We start from the raw sequence: 6,047 nt of genomic DNA, 5'->3' as shown, positions 1-6,047 counted from the left end.
ACACAATTACATGGTTAATAGTATATCCCAACAGTTACTCCCTCTATTTCAAATTAATTGAATTATTGAAATGTTTCACATTCTTTAAGAAAAGAAGAATAAGACATAAATTAGGCATAACTTCCTATTTTTACCCTTATTAATTATTGTCAAATTTATGATTAAAATAACTAAACATTAATTATATAACTAATTAGAATACTAACTAATGAAAGGTAAAATTGGAAGAACATTCTAAAAGTAAACCTGAAGATTGAACAATTAAGTTAATTTGAAAAATAAAAAATATGTTAACAATTCAATTAACTTGAAATGGATGGAGTATTTCTTTTACTCACTTTTTATGTGACGACTCATCCACATATACCGTAGACACTAGTTGCTATTAGTTGAAAAATCAAACCATTCAGCTAGGGCCGGCGGTAGGGATGTACCCGAGAGGTGGAACATAGCGGACGGAGGCCTTCCCGACATATGTTGCAACGTCTGATGATGTAAAATCTTGTGTCAATCTATAGTCAAAACAATTTTGGTTTTTATATACTCACTTATAGCAAACTTGAACTTTTGCAAGAATATCAAATTCTTCAAGATATGTTTTTAAAAAGAAATAATACAAATAAAAAGAAAGAATAGCACCTATACGACTTTGACTGCGGAACTAGAACGCAAAACTAGGTAATCTTTTTAGAAATTGAGTGTAAGTGACTAAATAATTAATTAAAACAAGGCATCAAATTAAATGCGTTGATTGACTTCCAAGAAATAATAAGGGGAGCAAAAATGGCCTTCAAAGTCTTACTATCCTTTTGAGATGATTACACTTGTTTCATTCTCATAAATAATAAATTATTTCTTGGAGGTTTATATTAGATTAGTACTCTCTTTGTTCTTGATTACTTGTCTATTTTTGAACTGACATATCTATTAAGAAAATAATGATTGACATAGTGAGTTTTTCATTTTATCTCTATTAATTATGAAGTAGATGAACTAAAAACTTAAGATTTTCAAGAAGTTCTACCTTTTTCAAAGTAATTAATTGAAGATATAATAGGTAAAAAATTTTTGTCATTTCTTAATTTATCAAAATAGACAAGTAATTAGCTAGGGACAACTAAAAAAGGAAAAGTGGATAAGTAATTAGGGACAGAAGGAGTACTAAATATCATTTAATTAAATAGGGATAGTGTGATAAAGTATATCAATAATTGTTTTCTTAATGGGTATCAAGTCAAACAGTGACAAATAAAAGTGAAGGGATTTGGACTTTAATTAAATAGGGATTCGAAAGTCTTATTAATTTGAAAAGTCAAAGTTCAGATTTGGACTTTTATAATTTGAAGTTAAGCTTTGCTAAAATCGATAATTCTAGATCTCATGTTTGAATATGAAATTCATTCAAACTTCAAATCTTCATAAATGAGGTTTGAAACTATGTTTGCCAAAGCTTAACTCGGACTCACAATTTAGATTTCTATCCTGCATGTTCGGAATTTTTAAAGATTATTTTTGGTAGAAAAGGAAAATTATTTTATTATTGAAGTTGCATCGATACAATAGGGCTGGCTACTTCTAATGCAACGTAATTGTTCAAATCATGTGGACAAATTTATATCTATATATAAAGTTGAATATCAGCTCGCTGATATGGCATGCCTAAATGATCAGTATTACTATTTATCTATTTTCTCAGAATTTTCAATTTTTCCTTTCATTTTCTATTCAAAAATTTGTTAAAAACATTATTCTCTTCCTTCATTATGAGCATTTATAACAGTTAACCCTTCCTTCCAAAATAAATCATGCAGTGTAATGACTACAAAATTGTAGTAACTACAAAAGGAACATTAATTTGATTATATATTTATAAAAAAATTAACCGAAAAAAGGAATGTTAATTTGATTATATATTTATAATAAAATTAACATTAAACTTAAAAGGAATGTCAATAACTTTAAAAAGGGAAGGTTAATTTCATTATGTATTTAGAATTAATCTAACATTAACTTAAAAATAGAACATCAATAACTTAAAAAGGAACATAAATTTTGCTTAATTTAATTTGATTAAGTTACTGCTAAATTGGTAACTAGAATTATTCCAAAATAACTGATTGACTAAACATTAGTACTAATTATGAGATTTTATTTTTTCTTAAATGTGAAATTAATGATTATATGTTATATTCAAATCATAATTCTTCCTTTCAGTTTTTTTTTCATCAACCGTTTCGTTTCTTTATTTTCAATTGTTAATTCATCAACCATTTCGTTTCTTTATTTTCAATTGTTAATTACAATAGCTTTTAGCCTTTTACTATGTATTAATCTCTGAGTAATTATATTTTAATTAATTATAGGTCTTTTCATATTCTACATTTTTGTATTATATATATAGATTGGAAATGTTTTTTATTTGATGTTGTAGCTTGCTTACTCTATTTTGCTTTTAATTAAATTGTTAGAGTGACGTACTCTTCTTTTTTCCTTTTCTTTTTAATTAGATTGTTGTACTTCTAGTTGAAAGGTCGAGAGCCAAATAGAAATAGTTTCTCTATTCCCTGCTCCCTGAAGTTAGGGTATTGAATCTTAGTATTGTATGGATTTTGTGTATGATCTCTATTCCAAATTGTAATTTTCTTTTGTTTGGTGATTCAGTCAGGGAGAGTTTGATGGTAGAGTTGGGAATCAAGTTGCCTCTAAAACGGTAAGGTGTCTGATACATGGTTCATCGTTTGTTTTTCTGATATTTCGTATAAATAAGAGGTTAGTAGAGTGTATTAGATGACAATATTTTCTCAGAGTTTGATTTTTCAGAGTATTTCATTTTTCTTGGATCTCTGAAAATTAAGGTCATAATGAATTGATATTAAACATGTTGATGAGGCGCTCTCTAAGATCAAGAAACCTATTTATCTATTTTTCCATCACGAATTGATAGAAAGAGAGTCAAAAAATGACGTGAAAAGTGGTTGATAGTTTGCTAAAGCTATTTAAATATAAGAAAATGGCTTGTAAAACTCTTCTGAATAGTAGCACATTTGCATTAAAATCTATTAGGCGCTTTATGTCTATCTTGATTCATTTGTACTCCTGAACATTCCTTTGTCAAAGATTCAAATATTGACTTTTAATGTGTATTAATATATGAGTAATTATATTTTTTTTATTGATTTTGTGTCTTGTTATAGTCTATTTCATAATTCAACTTGCCGAATCAATATATCTTGCTTTTAATTGGATTGTTAATATGATATATTATTTTTCTAGAGTTGATTATCGATAGAGATGATTTAATGACGTTAAATTTTTTATAATGAACACAAATAGAAATTGTTTTTTGAAATTTTATAAGCAAATTGAAGTGAAAAGGTAAATAATTTTTTTAATTCTCAAATTTTAAATTTCAGCTTCAAAGTGAAATTAAACAAAGAAAAGAAATTATGGCCAAACTTATTTTTTCAGAATTCAATTCTCAAAAAAGTAATAATTCATGGTCAAAACTGGTAAAAAGGTGATGGATAAGAAGTCAAGGAAGAAAGAGAAAGAAAAAAAAATAGCAAAGACATATCAATTAAAGAGATGTTGTGAAAAAATCAACAATTATTGTTAGCTTTCACATGCGTAAGAGAAGTTAACATATTTTTGTGATATAAGAGATCAATCTCTCTTCAAATTTTATTGATAAAAATTAGTGGAAAGCAAATGTTAACAATAAATTAGAATAAAACTTAAATTTTAATATATAGATTAAAAGATAACTATTTTAAAAATTAATACCACGCGAAACGCAGCTAAATTTACTAGTATATATATATATAATAAAACTGGATGTATGAGAGGTGATGTGGCATGCCTCTAAAGTAAAGAATGACATTTATTTTTTTTCTTAAATTTTTGACATTTTTCTTCATTTTCTAATTTATTAAAAAAACCTATAAATTATTTTTGAATTACATTAATTTAGAAATCTCAAAAGTCATTATCATTAATTTAATGATTCTTTTATTTTCTAATTAAACCAAATAAATAATGCAGTTTACCTTCTTCATCCGTTTTGCTCATTTAGGTCATCAATAATTTTAATATCTAATTAAATTGAGAAATTAATATATTCAATGTCTATATTCCTTTATGTTCTTCCATATTCCTTAATTCTCTTTATAATATTGTCAATTTATTTGTCATTTTGATCATGTGATGTCTATGTTTCTCTATGTTTTTTTTTTTTATATTCATTTTATATTGTCAATTTATATGTCACTATGAAGCTTCATTTTTTTTGTAGGTTATTTGGTTATGCCTAAAGGCTAAAGGTCTCATTTCACAGTATCTGGTAAGTTGTTAAAATATATTATTTTAGTTTTTTTTTTTTGCAATTATTTTGTACTAAATTGGGTAGGATTATGTATTATCAGATAGAGAATTCAAAAGAATAATACACATTTTTACTTTGTATATTCATTGTCATATGTATCTTTGTTAATCTAATTTATTTTAAGTTAAATTTGAATAGTTGACGTTTATATGAATTTTGTTTATTCAAATAACTAATCATGACTTTCAATATAATCAATGCATTTTATATTTAATTTGTAAGAATTTTTATTTATAATCATCTTAATTATTGGTTACATGCGTTGTTATGCTTTTTTTTTTACTTTGTCTATTGACATTTATGCAAAGATATATACATATTTACGTAAGCATCTCTTAAAAATTAGAAATTCTAGTAATCTATTTTTTTCTATTTTGATTCTTCTTCCTATTGATTTACTTTTATTTATCAAAAGTAATCATAAAAAAGGATAAACAAATACCTTTATTGAAGAAACAACCCTTCAGCGCATCAATTTTAAAAACAAATTTTATTGAAGAGTACCATAATGCTCTGATGGTTCATTTATTCTCAATATTTAGAAAACACGATATGAACAATATAATTTGTGGATCTTTTTTTTTCTTTTGATAAATTTGTTTGTATATGTGTTTATGGTTTTTTTTCTTTGAAAATTAGGTTTCAAAAAACTATATATATCCTATACACAAAAATAGATACATATCTCTTGAAATTCTTTTCTTTTTTTACTTCCTATTAAGAAAATAAAAAATAAAAATTTCGCTGCTTATTAGTACATGTATAGTGTACACTACACAAGTATTTATAGAAGACCAAAAAAATTTGAAGTGATATAAAATCGTATCATAGAAAAATATATAAATTAAGAACTAATATAAAATTGGAGAAAAATTAAAATAATTTTATCTTTTATCCCCTTTTTTGAATTTTTTCTTATTCTTTTCAATAATCAATTTGATTAATAATTTAGAAAAATCTATCATATTTATTACATCTAATTATATATATATTACTCTATTATATATGCCAACAAGAGTAGGACTAACACATCATTAGGCTGTTGTACAAAATGTTGGGTGGGTTGTACCCTATTGCTGATTTTTGTTTAGTTTCTTCTGTGGACACGTGTATTGTACTACGCTCAATTGCTTCCACGAGTTTTCTTTTCCGGCGAAACCTATTTTTCTTTTTATTTTGTGGGATGTCGCTTCACTTCTACTTCCGATTTTCCTTCTTTGTTCACTCTGTAATTCTCCCTTAATCATCTCCTCTTTAATTTACAAAAAGTTGTTTGTTCACCAAGATTCAGGTTCATTGTGCTGGATTTTTTTTTGTTTTTGCTTTATTACTGTTCATAATCACAATCTGTTAGTTTCCACTCATTTTGAATATAAATTTTTACATACATTTTAGTAATTGTACTTGGTTTACACATGTGTCCTGTCTCTTAGATGAATTTTATCTTTGTTTTCAACTAATTTGTGAAGAACTAAACTATCTTATGGAGATTTCTGAGTTGTCAAAGATCAATGGATTGTGCACCCAAGGTGCTCACCATGTTTTGATTATTCCGTTGTTTTTGTCCTTCTTGTGCTGCAGCAACGAAATTTTTGGGAGCAAATGAACAAAGACTTCGGATGTGTTTGGTACGAAGGAAAATATAAAATGTTTTCCAATTTTCTCA

The sequence above is a fragment of the Solanum tuberosum genome, unplaced genomic scaffold, assembly GCF_000226075.1.
Source record: "Solanum tuberosum cultivar DM 1-3 516 R44 unplaced genomic scaffold, SolTub_3.0 scf00136, whole genome shotgun sequence".
Lineage (NCBI taxonomy): Eukaryota > Viridiplantae > Streptophyta > Magnoliopsida > Solanales > Solanaceae > Solanum > Solanum tuberosum.
The sequence above is the reverse complement of the archived record's forward strand: the minus strand, read 5'-3'. Positions refer to the sequence as shown.